Source organism: Salvelinus sp. IW2-2015, unplaced genomic scaffold (assembly GCF_002910315.2).
Source record: "Salvelinus sp. IW2-2015 unplaced genomic scaffold, ASM291031v2 Un_scaffold2087, whole genome shotgun sequence".
NCBI classification, from domain to species: domain Eukaryota; kingdom Metazoa; phylum Chordata; class Actinopteri; order Salmoniformes; family Salmonidae; genus Salvelinus; species Salvelinus sp. IW2-2015.
In genome coordinates, this window is record NW_019943427.1 from 106,255 (window position 1) to 124,575 (window position 18,321).

Consider the following 18,321-nt stretch of genomic DNA (forward strand, 5'->3'; position numbering starts at 1 on the left):
AGTGGTGGAAAAAGTACCCAATTGTCATACTTGAGTAAAAGTAAAGATACCTTAATAGAAAATGACTCAAGTAAAAGTGAAAGTCACCCGGTAAAACACTACTTGAGTAAAAGTCTAAAAGGATTTGGTTTTAAATATACCTAAGTATCAAAAGTTGATGTAATTGCTAAAATATACTTAAGTATCAAAAGTAAAAGTACAAATCATTTAAAATTCCTTATATTAAGCAAACCAGAGAGCGAGTACTTTTGGGTGTCAGGTAAAATGGATGGCGTAAAAAGTACACTATTTTCTTTAGGAATGTAGAAGTAAAAGTACAAGTTGTCAAAAATATACATAGTAAAGTAAGGTACAGACACCCCAAAAAATTACTTAAGTTGTACATTAAAATATTTTTACTTAAATACTTTAYACCACTGTGCATTAACCATTTGCATGCTTCTCCCAAGACTATGATAACATAGTAGGCAAGAAGGTAAATACATAATATGTACATATGTATCTACAAAACATCCACAACTTTATACTACAGTTGAAAATACAATTCTTATTCAAAGTAAATATCAACACATCTTAAAGTTTAATATTTAATTTTACTTTGCATTGCATTATCGTTTAACATAAGCTATCACAGATCATTTCACATTTGAGAATTTCTAGCAATCAAACCTACTACAGGTCAATGCACGTCATATGATCTAGACAGGGCTCACGCTCAGCATGTATTTTGTACGCATTTGTCAACTGTCACAGGAAGATGCAGTGCAGTGCAATATGCCCATGTCTACAGCATTGTCTGATCATTATTTAATCAGGCTTGGAGTAACGCTTTGTTCTATGAGTGAGAGCGAGTGTGAGAGAGAGAGGGAGCGAGAGAGAGAGAGAAAGTGTGAGAGAGAAAGAAAGTGAGAGAGAGGGAGCGAAAAAAGAGAGCAACATCTAAGTCAGTGCATTCCAGGTTTCTAAGATATCCCATGGTTCTTAGAGGAGCTAATGCTTCAATAGCATGACATGTATTGAACCTAAACAGCTAATACTATGTAAATATCTTCATTCATAAATAACATCAACATATGTTCCATAACATCCAACACATGCTCCTTTTAACAAACTGGTTGTACATACAGTAGCACAAGTGAAGATCATATGCTTTGGCAGCACAAACACTAGTCCCAAGCAGTCACAGTATAGAAGTATACAAGACAGATTACAGATGTAGGAATTTAATTTGAGTCAATTTGCTACAGCAGGAAAATAATCCTGCAGCAACAGGAAATGTGAATTATTATGTGGATTATAATTAATGGACATTTTGAAGAGATTTATACATTTTCCATGAGAGCAAATCAAGTCTGAAATTTCAAAGTGGAAATTAGAAACTTTAGAAGCCTTTTTAAAACTCAAATACACTACTGCATAGCAGGAAAATTCTCAGCAACAAAAGAGTGATACAATTAAGATCCTACATCTGTATGACTGTGTCATAACATCACAGTATTGAAGTATAGAACACAGATTATGACCACATCATAACACTGTACAGCAAAATCCAGGGTGGGGGTCAGAGACAATGATGCAATCTATATGATGTAATCTATATCATGTCTATGGTAAGAGAGGAGGGGAATTCCTTGCGTTGAGACTGAGATAGGTAAGGATGGTGTGACGACGCATTGTTTAACAATATACTTTAGCACCCTGTTTATTGAAATCCAGGTTTCCAGGCTTTAGAGATAAGTGAAAGAGATCACTTTCCCCCAGAAGCAGTAAAGCATGCTTGAAATACGGGAGATATTCTGCTGCAGTTTCTTTTTGTTTCACTGTAAACACTGTGTTGATAAGTACATGAATCCAATAAGCATTCTGTCTGCACAAGAAGAATGAAGTTGTAAAAAGTGTGAGAGCCTTCATTTGCTGCTAATTCAGGTTCACATTACTGAAAGTAGGAAGACCTAGATTATGATTTGGGATTTTATTAGGATCCCATTTGCCGACGCCAATTGAGACAGCTTGTCTTCCTGGGTTCCGACACATCACGAAAAAACATTAGACAAAAATACTTTACAATTTAAATACATTTGAAAACAATTGGATGATTGGAAGACAAAATATTATATTTAAGAGGAAATTAGAAACCGCTATTTAGGAGGGAGGAGGAGGAAGAGGAAATGGGAGGAAGAGGAAGACAAGGGAGGAGGAGGAGGAGGACGTCTCTCAGTCGTCCGTGTCTTTGACGGCGTTGTCATTTAGGAGGACGTGCCAGCGCTCAATCTTCTTGTCTTTGTTCTTGAGACATTCGTACCAGTGCTTCAGACACTCCCCCTTGGCTGTGATGCCCAGCTGGCATCCTCCTGGAGGGAGATAAGAAGGTTTTTAAATATATTATTTTGAAGTCGGCTTAAAAACTGCACAATATTGTTTGTTAAATATAAAAATCAGTAACTACAAGTACATTCATTATGCCATCTCAACTGAACTCACCAATTAAATTGTTGGATTTCTCAACTCACCAATGAAATCGTTGGAGGTTCCCATGTCATAGTCCCAGACGGAGATGTCCAGGCTCTTCTTGGCCAGCTCACCATGTTTGATCTCATAGCTGAACTCCTGCAACACAACTTCAGACATCACACTCCATTTCTCAGTGCATAGACACAGACTGCCATTTGACTCTGTATTAATAAAACAATGGCCTTGAACCTGATATTGTGCTGTTAGAGACAGATATGGAGGGGACACTAACCTCATTGAACTCTGGGTTGAGGGTCTTCTTCTTGATCTGGGTCTTGTTCTTGGCTTTCTTCCCCATGTCTGGTTTCAGGCAGCTGCAGGTCACAATCACAGGAAAGAATCAATCAATAAACCAATCAATCAATTCATCCATCCATCAATATTTTACTGCTGTAGGAAAAAGAGATATTAGAGAGAAGAAACATAATCCGTCACGTTGAGAGGTATGTTAGAACATGTACATCTTGACGAAGGGGTCTGAGTATCCATTAGAGTCCATAGCTGCCAGGTGAGCACATCGCACCACTCCCACTATGAGACGACCCTGCTGGGTACTGTAGGTTAGAGAGACCAGGATACGACCCCTCTCCTCTGCTTCATCCTCCTTTACCTGTAGGACACACACAGGCATGAACACACACACAAAAAGGTTTACAAGTATATTTACATTCACTACCATAAGAATTTCCCCATAGAGATTTACATATCAAAGACAGTCATGTACAGTATGTATAGATATAATCTCTCTGCTACTGGTCATGTATTCACCTGGTCAGTCATGTACACTGAGTGGACAAAACATTAAGAACACCTGCTATTTCCATGACATAGACTGACCAGGTGAATCCAGGTGAAAGCTATGATCCCTTATTGATGTCACCTGTTAAATCTACTTCAATCAGTATAGATGAAAGGGAGGAGACAGGTTAAAGAATGATTTTTAAGCCTTGAGACAATTGAGACATGGATTGTGTATGTGTGCCATTCAGAGGGTGAATAGGCAAGACAACATATTTAAGTGCCTTTGAACAGGGTATGGTAGTAGGTGCCAGACGCACCGGTTTGTGTCAAACACTGCAACGCTGCTGGGTTTTTCATGCTCAACAGTTTCCCGTGTGTGTCAAGAATGGAAAGAAATAAATCATGCAGATGACATCAAAATTCAGCTACTATCTTAGGTGTGAACATCAAGTGTAAACCCTGAGTACTGTGTCAGGTGTAGATCTTAGGTGTGAACATCAAGTGTAAYCCCTGAGTACTGTGTCAGGTGTAGATCTTAGGTGTGAACATCAAGTGTAAACCCTGAGTACTGTGTCAGGTGTAGATCTTAGGTGTGAACATCAAGTGTAAACCCTGAGTACTGTGTCAGGTGTAGATCTTAGGTGTGAACATCAAGTGTAAACCCTGAGTACTGTGTCAGGTGTGAACGTCAAGTGTAAACCCTGAGTGTCAAAATCAAATCAAATTGTATTTGTCACATGCGCCGAATACAACAGGTGTAGACTTTACTGTGATATGCTTACTTACAAGCCCTTAACCAACAATGCAGTTTTAAGAAAATATAGTTAAGAAAATATTTACTAAATAAACAAAAGTAAAAAATGTATTTAAAAAAGTAACACAATAAAATACCAATAATGAGGCTATTAAAAGGGGGTACCGGTACTGAGTCAATGTGCGGGGATACAGGTTAGTCGAGGTAATTTGTACAGTTGTGGCCAAAAGTTTTGAGAACGACACAAATATTAATTTTCACAAAGTTTGCTGCTTCAGTGTCTTTAGGTATTTTTGTCAAATGTTACTATCGAATACTGAAGTATAATTACAAGCATTTCATAAGTGTCAAAGGCTTTTATTGACAATTACATGAAGTTGATGCAAAGAGTCAATATTTGCAGTGTTGACCCTTCTTTTTCAAGACCTCTGCAATCCGCCCTGGCATGCTGTCAATTAACTTCTGGGCCATATCCTGACTGATGGCAGCCCATTCTTGCATAATCAATGCTTGGAGTTTGTCAGAATTTGTGGGTTTTTGTTTGATCAGCCGCCTCTTGAGGATTGACCACATATCTCAATGGGATTAAGGTCTGGAGAGTTTCCTGGCCATGACCCAAAATATCATTGTTTTGTTCCGCCGAGCCACTTAGTTATCACTTTTGCCTTATGTCAGGTGCTTCATCATGCTGGGAAAGGCATTGTTCGTCACCAAACTGTTCCTGGATGGTTGGGAGAAGTTGCTCTCGGAGGATGTGTCGGTACCATCTTATTTATGCTGTGTTCTTAGGCAAATTGTGAGTGAGCCACTCCTTGGCTGAGAAGCAACCCCAACAATGAATGGTAGATGCTTTCTTGTTGCATGAACAGGACTGATGGTAGCGTCACCTTGTCTTCTCGGACAAGCTTTTTTCCGGTGCCCAAACAATCGGAAAGGGGATTCATCGAGAAAATGACTTTCCCCAGTCCTCAGAGTCAATCCTGTACCTTTTATAATATCGTCTGTCCCTGATGTCACTGGAGAGAGTGGCTTCTTGCTGCCCTTCTTGACACCGACCATCCTCCAAAAGTCTTCGCCTCACTGTGCGTGCAGATGCATCACACTGCCTGCTGCCATACCTGAGCAAGCTCGTACTGGTGGTGCCCGATCCGCGTGAATCAACTTTAGGAGCGTCCTGCGCTTGCTGGATTTCTGGCGCCCTGAAGCCTTCTTCACAACAATTGAACCGCTCTCCTTGAAGTTCTTGATGATCCGATAAATGGTTGATTAGGTGCAATCTTACTCAGCGCAATATCCTTTCCTGTGAAGCCTTTTTGTGCAAGAATGATGATGGCACGTGTTTCCTTGCAGGTAACCATGATTGACGAGGAAGAACAATGATTCCAAGCCCACCCTCCTTTTGAGCTTCCATCTGTTATTCGAACTCAATCAGCATGACAGAGTGATCTCCAGCCTTGTCCTCGTCAACACTCACACCTGTGTTAACGAGAGAATCACTGACATGATGTCATCTGGTCCTTTTGTGGCAGGGTGAAATGCAGTGGGAAATGTTTTTTGGGGATTCAGTGCATTTGCTGGCAAAGAGGACTTTGCAATTAATTGGAATTCATCTGATCACCTTCATAACATTCTGGAGTATATGCAAATTGCCATATACAAACTGAGGCAGAGTTTGTGAAAATTTTATTTGGTAATTCTCAAAACTTTTGGCCACGACTGTACATGTAGGTATGGGTAAAGGACTATGCATTCAGGTGTAAATCTTAGGTATGAAAGTCAAGTGTAAACCCTGAGTACTGTGTCAGGTGTGAATCTGTCTCAGGTGAGTCTTACTCCTCGTAGAGAGCCATGCCCGGGCTGAGCCTCCTGTGCCTGCCTTCTTCACGCGGGACAGGGGAGTGTGGGGTGAGATCACTTCTATCGTATTATTTTATTATTTTTTATTATTATTATTATATATTTTTTGTCTTTTTAGGGTGGATCAGCTTAATATTGCGGAAAGAATGTTGCTTCCAATGTAATTGTCTGCATCATTTCCATCCCACATATTTTGGGGTAAATATATCCATACACGCATGGTACATATACACATATATACATACACATACCTATATAGACATACATACTTTTTTAAAGATATACCTTTATTATTATTCCCCGCAACCCTACCACCGATCCCCAATTGGAGTAAACTAATAAACATTTCTTTTACCTTCAATTTTTACATCTTACCCATTTTACAGACACGTCTATTTATAATAGTTCTCTCTTGTTTGTTCTTAGTCCTTTCTCTTATTTCTGTTGCCAACCAATTTTATTTCCACTTGTACTGTGCTATTCCAAAAGCTCCGCACCTATACACATTTCACAGATCCCGTATGCCCTACATTGTTTATCTTGTATTAGTCCCACCCTTCAGTTCCACTCAACCCTTCCCATCTATCTTCCAACATACTCCATTTCGGATTTTTATTTGCCATCAGTATTATTAACAGTTGGATCCCCAATGCACAAGTGGTTCAGTGGTTAGACAAACCGTTTCAGACATGCATGCACTTATGGACACACCACTGTTGTAATTCTACCTGGACCATCCTCTCTAGCACACACTGTTGTAGTTCCTACCTGGACCACGCTCTCTAAAAAGACGCTGTTGTAGGGCCTACCTGGACCACCCTCTCTAGAGAGCTGTTGTAGTTCCTACCTGGACCACCCTCTCTAAACAGTGCTTTAGTTCCTACCTGGACCACCCTCTCTGACACAGCTGTTGTGTGGCCTACCCGGACACCCTCTCTAGACCACACGCTGTTGTATTCCTACCTGGACCACCCTCTCTAGAACACACTGTTGTAGTTCCTACTGAACACCTCTCTAGACACAGACTGTTGTAGTTCCTACCTGGACCACCCTCTCTAGACACACACGTGTTGTAGTTCTACCTGGACCACCCTCTCTAAACGCTTTGAGTTCTACTGACCACCTCTTAAACGACGCTGTTGTAGTTCCTACTGGACCACCCTCTCTAAACAGACGCTGTTGTAGTCCTACCTGGACACACTCTCTAAACAGCGCTGTTGTAGTTCCTACCTGGACCACCCTCTCTAACAGACGCTGTTGTAGTTCCTACCTGGACCCCCTCTCTAAAAGACGCTGTTGTAGTTCCTACCTGGCACCCTCTCTAACGACGCTGTGTGATCCTACCTGACCACCCTCTCTAAAACAGACGCTGTTGTAGTTACCTACTGGACCCTCTCTAAACAGCGTGTTTAGTGCCTACCTGGACCCCATTCTTAAACAGACGCTGTTGTAGTTCCTACCTGGACCACCCTCTCTAAACAGACGCTGTTGTAGTTCCTACCTGGACCACCCTCTCTAGACAGACGCTGTAGTTCTTCATCTGGTTGGCTTTGAGTTTCTTCAGAGCAACACGCGTCTCTCCTATGAACTCATTGTGTCCAAACTTGTCCATATCACTCACCGACAGCCTGGAAGAAGGAAGAGGAGTTTTAATCTCTTATTATTTTGTAATTTTACCCCCTTTTTCTCCCCAATTGCGATCTTGTCTCATCGCTGCAACTCCCCAACGGGCTTGGGAGAGGCGAAAGTCGAGTCATGCTTCTTAACACCCGCTCGCTTAACCCAGAAACCAGCTGCACCAATGTGTCGGAGGAAACACTGTTCAACTGACGACAGCTTGCAGGCGCCCGGCCCTCCACAAGGAGTCGCTAGAGCGCGATGAGCCAAGTAAAGCCCCCCCGGCCAAACCCTCTCCTAACCCAGACGACGCTGGGCCAATTGTGCGCCACCCTATGGGACTCCTGGTCACGGCCGGTTGTGACACAGCCTGGGATCGAACCCCAGGCTGTGGTGATGTCGCAGGCTGTAGTGACGACCGCTGCGCCACTCGGGAGGCCCAGCAAGAGGAGTTTTATTCTCTTACTCTCTTCTTGCATAACAGACCAGTTTTTATTCTCTTTTTTCCCTTTAGCTCTGGGAAATCGTACTGATTTAAATGGAGAGCCACTGAACAAAACTGGGCCAATATCAATGTAAACATTTTCATTGAATTTTAAATGGAATCATTTCCGAATCATTTCAGATGGCCCAGTGGGTCACTCATACAGTATATCCAGTAGTGGTATGGTTGAGGCTGTTATTACCGTAGTGTTTTGCGCTGCATGTCGTCATCAGTGATACCATGGTACACCAGAGTCTCATTCCACACTGGGTTCAGAGTGCCCTTCAGGGTCTTAGTACGCAGCTTGTTAGACTGGAGGAAACGGGGAGAGGGGGAGGGGAGAGACAGGGGAAGAAATAGAGCAGGAGACAAAGGGAGATAAATGGAGAGAGACAGAGAGAGGGAAAGATTTTTCTTATTTTCACTTTCACTTCTAGACTGTCTAAACGTTAGACTGTGGAGAGAAGATGAATAGATATACAGTACATGATTACTTCACCAGGGGAACGTCTGTGTCAACAGGAAGCAGGAGTACAGGCCTACTGTGTGGTCCAGTGGTTAAAGATCCCAGCACAGATGTACAGCCTAAGCTACCAGAGTCGGTATAGGGTTCGAATTCGACCCATGCCCTTCTAACATGCAAACTCTCCTAGTTTTCCTGTCTCCTCTTCACAGTGCTATCTCAATAAAAAAATACATCAAACCAGGGCTACAACACAAAGACAAGATTATAGGAAACCAGAAGTGTTGAAGTTACCTTACTGGCTCCAGGTAAGAGGTGCAGCTTGACGTAGGGGTCTGCTAGTCCGTTAGAGTCCATCGGCTTTAAACCCTGTGAGAAAGAGAGAGAGAGAGAGAGAGAGGGAGGGAGAGAGAGGGAGAGAGGGAGAGTGAGAGAAAGCGAGAGCAAGATGTCATCAAGGCAAAGGGTGGCTACTTTGAAGAATCTCAAATCTAAAATATACAGTATGTATATTTGTTTAACAGTTTTTTGGTTACTACATGATTCCATATGTGTTATTTTATAGTTGTGATGTCTTCACTATTATTCTACAATGTAGAAAATAGTAAAAATAATGAAAAAACCCTGGAATGAGTAGGTGTGTCCAGAATTTTGACTGGTACTGTGTATGCGTATACACCGTGCCGTGTGTGTGTTTTTACCTTGGCTTTGACTATGTTGCAGTGCAGCGTGTTGTTCCCCTGTTCATAATGCAGAATGAACTCCAGCAACCCCAGCGTGGCTGATGGACAGAACAAAATAATGACAAAAGAAAGTCAGATTGGTTTCTGCTACCAACAAAGAGATAGGGAGAGGGAATAACAGAACCACAGAGAGAGGGAGAGTGTGTGTACATTAGAACACGTGTATTTTATGGTTATTCTACGCAAAGGAATTGTCCGTAGAGCTCTGAGACAGGATTGTGTCTAGGCACAGATCTGGGGAACGGTACCAAAAAATGTCTGCAGCATTGACGGTCCCAAAGAACACAATGGCCTCCATCATTCTTAAATGGAAGAAGTTTTGAACCACCAAGACTCTTCCTAGAGCTGGCTGCCTGGCCAAACTGAGCAATCAGGGGAGAAGGGCCTTTGTCAGGTAGGTGACCAAGAACCCGATAGTCACTCTGACAGAGCTCCAGAGTTCCTCTGTGGAGATGGGAGAAACTTCCAGAAGGACAACCATCTCTGCAACACTCCAATCAGGCCTTTATGGTAGTAGAGTAGCCAGACGGAAGCCACTTCCCAGTAAAGGCACATGACAGCCCACTTGAAATTTGCTAAAAGGCACCTAAAGGACTCTCAGAGCATGAGAAACAAGATTCTCTGGTCTGATGAAACCAAGATTGAACTCTTTGGCCTGAATGCCAAGCGTCACGTCTGGAGGAAAGCTGGCACCATCCCTACGGTGAAGCATGGTGGTGGCAACATCATGCTGTGGGGATGCTTTTCAGCAGAAGTGACTGGGAAACTAACCAGAATTGTTTCCTAATCAGGAAAGATGAACAGAGCAGTACAGAGAGATCCTTGATGAGAACCTGCTCCAGAGCACTCATGACCTCAGACTGGGGCGAAGGTTCACCTTCCTACAGGACAACGACCCTAAGCACAAGTCTCTGAATGCCCTTGAGTGGCCAAGCCAGAGCCTGGACTTGAATCCGATCGAACATCTCTGGAGAGACCCGAAAATAGCTCTGCAGCGACGCTCCCCATCCAACCTGACAGACCTTGAGAGGATCTGCAGAGAAGAATGGGAGAAACTCCCCAAATACTGTGCCTCGTAGCGTCATAGCCAAGAAGACGCACGGCTGTAATCGCTGCCAAACATGCTTTAACAAAGTACTGAGGAAAGGGTCTGAATACCTACAGTTGAAGTCGGAAGTTTACATACACCTTCAGTATCTTCACAAGGTCCTTTGCTGTAGTTCTGGGATTGATTTGCACTTTTCGCACCAAAGCACGTTCATCTCTAGGAGACAGAACGCGTCTCCTTCCTGAGCGGTATGACAGCTGCGTGGTCCCATGGTGTTTATACTTGCATACTATTGTTTGTACAGATGAACGTGGTACCTTCAGACATTTGGAAATTTCTCCCAAGGATGAACCAGACTTGTGGAGGTCTACAATTTTTTTCCTGAGGTCTTGGCTGATTTCTTTTGATTTTCCCATGATGTCAAGCAAAGAGGCACTGAGTTTGAAGGTAGGCCTTGAAATACATCCACAGGTACACCTCCAATTGACTCAGATTATGTCAATTAGCCTATCAGTAGCTTCTAAAGCCATGACATCATTTTCTGTAATTTTCCAAGCTATAAAGGCAGAGTCAACTTAGTGTATGTCAATTTTTGACCCACTGTAATTGTGATACAGTGAATTGTTGGAAAAATGACTTGTGTTATGCACAAAGTAGACGTCCTAACCGACTTGCCAGAACTATAGTTTGTTAACAAGAAATGTGTGGAGTGGTTGAAAAACAAGTTTTAATGACTCTAACCTAAGTGTATGTAAACTTCCGACATCAACTATAAATGTGATATTTCAAAAAAAAATTCACACGTTTGCAAAAAATTGTAAAAACATTGTTTTTCCATTGTCATAATGGGGTATTGTGTGTAGATTGATGAAGGGATTTAAAAACAACAAAATGTGGAAAAAGTCAAGGGATCTGAATACTTTCCGAATGCACTGTAGGTCGGGGTAAAGGGACTAGGCAACAGGATATATAATAAATAGTAGCAGCAGCGTATGTGATGTGTCAAAAGAGTTAGGACAAAAAGGTCAATGCTTTAGCAGTCTTATGTCTTGTGGGTAGAAGCTGTTTAGTGTCCTGTTGGTTCCATACTTCGATACCGCTTTTTTTTTCTTTTTTTCCCACCTTTATTTAACCAGGTRGGCCAGTTGAGAACAAGTTCTCATTAACAACTGTGACCTGGCCAAGATAAAGCAAAGCAGTGCGACACAAACAACACAGAGTTACACATAAACAAATGTACAGTCAATAACACAATAGAAAAATCTATGTACAGTGTGTGCAAATGTAGAAGAGTAGGGAGGTAGGCAATAAATAGTCCATAGAGGCGAAATAATTACAATTTAGCATTAATTCTGGAGTGATAGATGCGCAGATGATGATGTGCAAGTAGAGATACTGGGGTGCAAAAGAGCAAGAGGGTAAGTAATAATATGTGGATGAGGTAGTTGGGTGTGCTATTTACAGATTGGCTGTGTACAGGTACAGTAATCGGTAAGCTGCTGTGACAGTTGAATCTTAAAGTTAGAGAGGGAAATATAAGACTCCAGCTTCAGAGATTTTTGCAATTCGTTCCAGTCATTGGCAGCAGAGAACTGGAAGGAAAGGCGGCCAAAGGAAGTGCTGGCTTTGGGGATGACCAGTGCAATATATCTGCTGGAGCGTGTGCTACGGGTGGGTGCTGCTATGGTGACCAGTGAGCTGAGATAAGGCGGGGCTTTACCTAGCAAAGACGTATAGATGACCTGGAGCCAGTGGGTTTGGCGACGGATATGTAGTGAGGGCCAGCCAACGAGAGCATACAGGTCGTAGTGGTGGGTAGTATATGGGGCTTTGGTGACAAAACGGATGGCACTGTGATGACTACATCCAGTTTGCTGAGTAGAGTGTTGGGGGCTATTTTGTAAATGACATCGCCGAAGTCAAGGATCGCTAGGATAGTCAGTTTTATGAGGGTATGTTTGGAAGGAGGCTTTGTTGCAAAATAGGAAGCCGATTCTAGATTTAATTTTGGATTGGAGATGCTTTATGTGAGTCTGGAAGGAGAGTTTACAGTCTAACCAGACACCTAGGTATTTGTAGTTGTCCACACATTCTAGATCAGAACCGTCCAGAGTAGTGACGCTAGATGGGCGGGAGGGTGCGGGCAGCGATCGGTTGAAGAGCATGCACTTAGTTTTACTTGCATTTAAAAGTAGTTGGAGGCCACGGAAGGAGAGTTGTATGATGTTGAAGCTCGTTTGGAGGTTTGTTAGCACAAAGAAGGGCCAGATGTATACAAAATGGTGTCGTCTGCGTAGAGGTGGATCAGATAATCACTAGCAGCAAGAGCGACATCATTGATGTATACAGAGAAAAGAGTCGGCCCGAGTATTGAACCCTGTGGCATCCCCATAGAGACTGCCAGAGGTCCGGACAACAGGCCCTCCGATTTGACACACTGAACTCTATCTGAGAAGTAGTTGGTGAACCAGGCGAGGCAGTCATTTGAGAAGCCAAGGCTATTGAGTCTTTCGATAAGAATGCCATGATTGACAGTCGAAAGCCTTGGCCAGGTCGATGAAGACTGCTGCACAGTGTTGTCTTTTATCGATGGTGGTTATGATATCGTTTAGGACCTTGAGCGTGGCTGAGGTGTACCCGTGACCAGCTCGGAAACCAGATTGCATAGTGGAGAAGGTATGGTGGGATTCGAAATGGTCGGTGATCTGTTTGTTAACTTGGCTTTCAAAGATTTTACAAAGGCAGGGCAGGATGGATATAGGTCTACAACAGTTTGGGTCTAGAGTGTCTCCCTCTTTGAAGAGGGGGGTGACCGCGGCAGCTTTCCAATCTTTGGGGATCTCAGACGATACAAAAGAGAGGTTGAACAGGCTAGTAATAGGTGTTGCAACAATTTCGGCGGATAATTTTTGAAAGAAAGGGTCCAGATTGTCTAGCCCAGCTGATTTGTAGGGATCCAGATTTTGCAGCTCTTTCAGAACATCAGCTGTCTGGATTTGGGTGAAGGAGAAGCGGGGGGGAAGTTGCTGTTGCTGCAGGGGGTGCTGAGATGTTGGCCGGGGTAGTGGAAAGCATGGCCAGCCGTAGAAAAATGCTTATTGAAATTATCGATTGCCGTGTGGCAGCAGAGAGAACAGTCTATGACTTGGGTGGCTGGAGTCTTTGACAATTTTTAGGTCCTTTCACTGACACCGCCTGGTATAGAGGTCCTGGATGGCAGGGAGTTCAGCCCCAGTGATGGACTGGGCCGTACTCAGCACTCTCTGTAGCACCTTGCGGTCGGGTGCCTTGCAGTTGCCATACCAAGCGGTGGTGCAGCTCTCAAAGGTGCAGCTGTAGAACTTTTTGAGGATTTGAGGGCCCATGCCAAATCTTTTCAGCCTCCTGACGGGGAAGAGGCGTTTTCGTGCCCTCTTCACGACCGTGTTGGTGTGTTTGGACCATGATAGGACCTTAGTGATGTGGACACCAAGGAACGTGAAGCTCTCGACCCGCTCCACTTCAGCCACGTCAATGTGAATGGGGGGGAGCTCGGCCCTCCGTTTCCTGTAGTCCACGATCAGCTCCCTTGTCTTGCTGACGTTGAGGGAAAGGTTGTTGTCCTGGCACCACACTGGCACCACACTGCCTCCCTATAGGCTGTCTCGTCGTCAGTGATCAAGCCAACCACCATTGTGTTGTCAGCAAACTTAATGATGGTGTAGAAGTCATGTACGGCCACACATTCGTGGGTGAACAGGGAGTACAGGAGGGGACTATGCACGCACCCCTTACGGGCCACCGTGTTGAGGGTCAGCGTGGCGGATGTGTTGTAACCTCTAACCCCTAAACCTAACCCTAAACCTTAACCCCAAACCCCTAACCCTAATTCTAACTCTAACCATCATTTTAACCCTTAACCTAACCTCTAAGTCTAAAATAACCTTTTTCCTTGTGGGGACATTCACCACTTGTCTGAATTTTCCTTGTTTTACTATCTGGTCCCCACAAGGATAGTAAAACCAAACACACACACACACTCACTTACTGGATTCATCAGAGTCGTATTCGTTGTCATTGTCTTCGTTGGGAGCGGGGCCTGTGCGTGGTGCCATGCTGGGTTTGGGGGCAGGAGTGGGTTTCTCCTCCCTGACTAGAGGTGGCGCTCTCTCCTCTCTCTGCTGTGGGTATCTGCTCTTCTGTGGTGCAGGGGCTGAAGAAGAGAAATACAGATATCTAGCCAGTCTCAATTTCAAAGTAGAAGGGATTATGCAAGTTAGTCGTTGGTGGCAATTGGTAGGTTAACAAAACCAAAGTTGTTTCTTCTTATCCATTGACTGCTTTCAGAGAGGGTAAGGCAACACAGATGTAATTTTGTAATTTGGGTGAAATGTCCCTTTAATCATACCCTGTGCTGTGACTGTGTCAGCTGGAGCTGGTGGGTTCTCTCTTCCTCTGGCTGTGGGAGGTCTGGAGCCTAACTGTCTTTCCATCTTCACCACCTCCTCCACCACGGCAGGGCTAACCTGGGCCTCAGCAACACCCTCTAGTGTCTGAGCAGAGCTATTGCCCTCTGGGTCCTGTTGCTCTGAACTGGAGTACGGGCGCTCATCAGTGGGCTCTGAGACAAGATGACATTTTGAAATATATATGTCCTCGATACCCAACATCTGGGACAAACTAAAAGCTTTTGCTTTTACCTCTCATACAAGTCCAACTAGTAGTGAAATGGAAATGCTTGTTTCCACTGCTCACCTTGGTTTTGTATGTTGGAGTAGTAGTTATCCTGCTGCTCCTGCCGCTCTGTGTAGTCCTCTGCACCAGGGTTTGGCTGGTAGCTGGACTGGGCACTGGGCTGGTGATGGGCATGGGTAGGGGTCTGGGTACGGGGGCTCTCTGTACCTGTCCCTCTGGGCCTGGAGATGGGCAGGGGAGCAGGGAGGACTTGCTGGGCTTGGCCCTTAAAGAACCATGCTCCAGAACGCTTCAACATCTAGACATAGAACGAGAGATGGAGAGACACAGAGAAAGAGAGAGAGAAGGAAGAGATGTAGAGAAAGAGTGAGAGAGAGAGAGATCTCGGGAGAGACAGCGAGAGAGAGATGGAGAGGGAGAGAATTAGATGGAAAGAGAGAGAAAATTAGATGGAGAGAGACAGAGAAAATGAGATGGAGAGAGACAGAGAAAATTAGATGGAGGGGGGGGTAGCGTGCTTAGCAGATGAGTTATCGCACATTGATTGACAAGTAGAACCATTTAATTAAAGGGTCTGAAACGTAGTGACTGAACCAGCTGAACCCTCATCTCTCTCCTTCTCTCTCGTCTACCCCTTCACTCTCTTACACTCTCCACCCTTCTCTCTTTTACCCCGTATCTTCCTCCTTCTCTCTCTACCCCTTATCTTCCTCTCTCTCCCCTTCTCTCTCCATCTGTCTCTCCATTTAGATTCTGAAGGGACAAACAACCACAATCATTTCTCATAAGAGGGAATATTCAATGGAGGATAATTAGAGGGTACTGAGAATTATTATTAAAATGATTAAAGCTACTGACTGTCTCTCCACCCCTTCTTTCCTCCCCTCATCACTCTCCCCTTGTCTCCTCCCCCTCTGCCCCTCATGCCTCTCCTCTCACTTCTATCCTGTCTCTCTCTTTCCTCTCTCTCTCTTTCCCTCTCTTTCCACCTCACCTCTTGATGTTCACTGCAGATCCTACAGACCCACACTGGAGATGACGAACGGCTGTTCTGAATCCCACACTTACTGCACATGTGCTGGAGGCAGAAACACACACGCGCACACGCACACACGCACACGCACACACACACACACACACACACACACACACACACACACACACACACACAAAAGAGAGTAACAAAATAATGACTTACACTAGTTACAGGCAGTGGTGTAAAATACTTAAGTAAAAATAATTTAAAGTACTACTTAAGTAGTTGTTTTGGGTATCTGTACTTAACTTTACTATTTATATATTTTACTTTTACTTCACTACATTCTTAAAGACAATGATGTACTTTTTACTAAATACATTTTCCCTGGCACCCAAAAGTACTCGTTACATTTTGAATGCTTAGCAGGACAGGAACATTTTCTAATTCACACACTTATCAAGAGAACATCCCTGGTCATCCCTACTGCCTTTGATCTTGTGGACTCACTAAACACACATGCTTCGTTTGTAAAGGATTTCTGAGTGTTGGAGTGCGCCCTTGGCTATCTGTTTAAAAAACAAGAAAATGGTGCCATCTGGTTTGGTTAATATAAGGAATTTGAAGTGATTTATACTTTTACTTTTTATAGTTAGGTATATTTTAGCAATTACATTTACTTTTGATACTTATTATTATTAATTTGTTTATTTATTTTTTACCCCTTTTTCTCCTCAACTTCGTGGTATCCAATCAGTAGTTACAGCCTTGTCTCATCGCTGCAACTCCTGTATGGACTCAGGAGAGGCGATGGTCGAGAGCTGTGTGTCCTCCGAAACACAACCCAACCAAGCCGCACTGCTTCTTGACACAATGCCCACTTAACCCAGAAGCCAGCTGCACCAATGTGTTGGAGGAAACACCGTACACCTGGCGACCGTGTCAGCGTGCACTGCGCCCGGCCCGCCACAGGAGTTGCTAGTGCGCGATGGGACAAGGACATCCCTACCGGCCAAACCCTCCCCTAACCCGGATGATGCTGGGTCAATTGTGCGCCGCCCCATGGGTCTCCTGGTCTCGGCCGGCTGCGACAGAGCCTGGACTCTAGTGGCCCAGCTAGCACTGCAATGCAGTGCCTTAGACCACTGCCCCACTCAGGAGGCCAACTTTTGATACTTAAGTATATTTAAAACCAAAGACTTTTACTCAAGTAGTGTTTTACTGGGTGACTTTCACATTTACTTGAGTCATTTTCTTTTAAGGTATCTTTACTTTTACTCAAGTATGAACATTTGGTACTTTTTCCACCACTGGTTACAGGAGTTAGAGGAGATACAGGAGATAAAGGAGTTACAGGAGATATAGGAGATACAGGAGTTACAGGAGTTACAGGAGATACAGGAGTTACAGGAGATACAGGAGTTACAGGAGATACAGGAGATACAGGAGTTACAGGAGATACAGGAGTTACAGGAGATACAGGAGTTACAGGAGATTATAGGAAGATACCAGTAGTTTACCCCTGCGGGTCCAGTCAATGTGTTGTAGTAGTCTCTGTAAGGTAGGTTTGTTTGTTACCTTCTTGGCAGTGGGAACAGAGTACAGAGGTGACCTCCTGCTGTCCAAACGTCTCTCCACACAGCAGAACAACGAGACTGACCATCTCCACACGCCGTCTTCTTCATACTGTCCAACCTAGTGGCAAAACGCCTGCAGTACAACCACACACACACACACACACACACACAACACACACACACACACCACACACACACACACACACACACACACACACACAACACACACACACACAAATCCCACACACACACACACACACACACACACACACACACACACACACGCACACACAGTTTTCTATTTCTCTCTCGTTCTCGTTCCCCGCTCTCTCTCTCTGTCTGTCTCACCCGATCCTCTCCTGCTCCATGACCTCCATGGTCTCAGCCCGAGCCAGAACACTGTTGATGATCTCCTTCTCTTCGTCTGTTAGCGCCACCTCCTGAGGACCTCCTCCATGACCTCCACCATGCTGGTACATCCTGCTGACTGACCTGACAGACGGAGCGGGGACACACTTAAGGAACGGACACACCGGTATAATTTGCCGGTCAACAGTACTTAACATCAGATTTGGTCCAGACCAGACCAAAAACCAATGTCCGTGGATGTGGAAATCAAGACTAGTCCGGACTGCACCAAAAAAAGATGTCCAAAAGGCTTCGGTGTCGGTCCGTGCTTACTGAGGTGTCGGTCCGTGCTTACTGAGGTGTCGGTCCGTGCATACTGAGGTGTCGGTCCGTGCTTACTGAGGTGTCGGTCCGTGCTTACTGAGGTGTCGGTCCGTGCTTACTGAGGTGTCGGTCCGTGCTTACTGAGCGGCAGATGCAAAAACGATGTCGCAAAAGGCTTCGGTGTCGGTCGCGTGCTTACTGGAA

The 18,321-nt window shown here is 44.3% G+C and overlaps 1 pseudogene; it reads right to left on the minus strand.

The window, feature by feature from the left end:
* Nucleotides 1-439: 439 nt before the first annotated feature.
* On the minus strand, nucleotides 440-18,125 carry LOC112072916 (double C2-like domain-containing protein beta; annotated as a pseudogene).
* Nucleotides 18,126-18,321: the final 196 nt, after the last annotated feature.